The 2,344-nt window shown below is 43.0% G+C and overlaps 1 protein-coding gene across 2 annotated transcripts in view; it reads right to left on the reverse strand.

Moving 5' to 3' along the window:
• Positions 1-2,344, reverse strand: part of STT3A (STT3A, subunit of the oligosaccharyltransferase complex (catalytic)) — a 32,677-nt gene that overhangs the window by 21,252 nt on the left and 9,081 nt on the right. The window lies entirely within an intron of this gene.

Below are 2,344 nucleotides of genomic sequence, written 5' to 3' on the forward strand. Positions count from 1 at the left end.
CTCTACTAAAAATACAAAATTAGCCAGATGTGGTGGCGCATGCTTGTAATCCCAGCTATTCGGGAGGCTGAGGCAGGAGAATTACTTGAACCGGGGAGGCAGAGGTTGCGGTGAGCTGAGATCATGCCATTGCACTCCAGCCTGGGCAACAAGAGCAAAACTCCATCTCAAAAAAATTAGTAATAATAAATAAAAATAAATTAGAGGCCGACGTAGTAGTTCATGCCTGTTATCCCAGCACTTTGGGAGGCAGAGGTGGGTGGATCGCTTGAGCACATAAGTTTGAGACCAGCCTGTGTAACATGACAAGACCCAATCTACAAAAAATACAAAAATTAGCCAGTTGTGGTGGTGCATGCCTGTAGTCCCAGTTACTCGGGAGGCTGAGGCAGGAGGATCACTTGAGCCCAGGAAGTCGAGGCTGCATGAGCCATAACTGAGCCACTGAACTTCAGCCTGGGTGACACAGCAAGACCCTGTTTCCAAAAAAAAAAGGAAGACAGACAAAAATAAACAAAAAGAGTCTCAAACTAGAGATAGTTTAATTACTTTGGATAATCATGATTAACCGTTCTCTCTGCCCACCTCTCTAACCCTATTTCCTCCTTGGTCAGTCAAGTTTTGAAAGCTGCAGTAAACAGAAGCAAGAGATGGCAGAAATCTCTATCCTTCTGTTTGTCACTGATGTTGTTTTGGTGACTGTCAGAAACAGAAGAGATGAGGGTTGCAGACATCAATGTGTCAGAATTGTGTCCTTTACCTACCAGTAGGAGAGGCAGAGTGAGAGAGGAAGTGTAAGTTAGTAGGAATAGATCTGGACTGCATTCACCACTCTGGGAATCAGTTTCCTCCTCTGCAAAAGGAAGCGTCAAGTCCCTTATAGTTCCTAACAGCTCTTGACAACAAAGCAGATGCTCTTGCTTATCTAACATCAATATTTGCTCATTCAGAAGGTCTGAGAAAGAAGCCTAACAGATTGGGATCAAGAAACAAAAGGAGGCTGGGCATGGAGGCCCAAGCCGGTAATCCCAGTACTTTGGGAGGCTGCGGAGGGAGGATTGCTTGAGTCCAGGAGTTTGAGACCAGACTGGGCAACATAGTGAGACTCCATCTCTACAAAAAATTTTTTTTAAATTAGCTAGGCATGGTGGCACATGCCTGTGGTCCCAACTACTTGGGAAGCTGAGGTGGGAGACTCACTTGGGCCCCAGAAGTCAAGGCTGCAGTAAGCCGTGATCACACCACTGCACTTCAGCTTGGGTGACAGTGTCAGACCCAATCTCAAACAAAAAAAGAAAAAACAAAAGGACATGTTTTCTCATTCATGAGAAAAAATATAAACTCAATTTGGGAGGCCCCAAACAGAATACCGTAATGCCTCCAAAATGCTTTCAAGTATCTACACAAAACAAAACATAAATTTGCAAACAGATGCAGGCATTTTCAATCAAAATACTCCACAAGATTAAATATACTATTTTTAAGATATCAATAATATTTCAAGAACCTAAAATTTTGGCCCTCCAAATTTGTTATAAGCCTTAACTTTACGCAATAGAACACAGTGATTCCAGTCTCGAGTCAGACACACCAACATTCAAATCATGGTTCCTCCATGTACTGAATATGCAACCTTAGATGACCACTCCGGCCTGAGTCTCCTCATTTCTTTTTTCTTTTCTCTTTTTTTTTTTTTTTTGGAGATGGAGCCTTGCTCTGTCACCCAGGCTGGAGTACAGTGGCATGATCTCGGCTCATTGCAGCCTCCACCTCCTGGGTTCAAGCAATTCTCCGGCCTCAGTCTCCACAGTAGCTGGGATTACAGGCACATGCCACCACGCCCAGCTAATTTTTCTATTTTTAGTAGAGATGGGGTTTTACTATGTTGGCCAGGCTGGTCTCGAACTCCTGACCTCGTGATCCACCCGCCTTGGCCTCCCACAGTGCTGGGATTACAGGCGTGAGCCACCGTGCCCAGTGGAGTCTCCTCATTTCTAAGAAGGGAATAATAGTACCTACATCTCAAAGGGTTGCTGAAAGGATTTACAGATAATCTGTAAATTAGTGCTTGCAACAAAATGAATGCTTAGTAAATGCTAGTTATTAATACCACTAAGAACTTCCACCATATCTTTTTCATCTAATGAACAAAATTCCTAATCAAACTGATAACTTGAGTTTTTTCATTGCCCTAGAATTTAACTAAGAAGCCTAATTTCTATTACATAAATTGCTAAACAAACAAGCAAACAGCAAAATGTCATGAATCTCAAGTCCATCATTTGTGATTCTCTTCTGAGCCTGGAATACACACCAGGACCCTTTCCTTCAGTCTGCATCACAA

Source organism: Mandrillus leucophaeus, unplaced genomic scaffold (assembly GCF_000951045.1).
Source record: "Mandrillus leucophaeus isolate KB7577 unplaced genomic scaffold, Mleu.le_1.0 Scaffold656, whole genome shotgun sequence".
NCBI classification, from domain to species: domain Eukaryota; kingdom Metazoa; phylum Chordata; class Mammalia; order Primates; family Cercopithecidae; genus Mandrillus; species Mandrillus leucophaeus.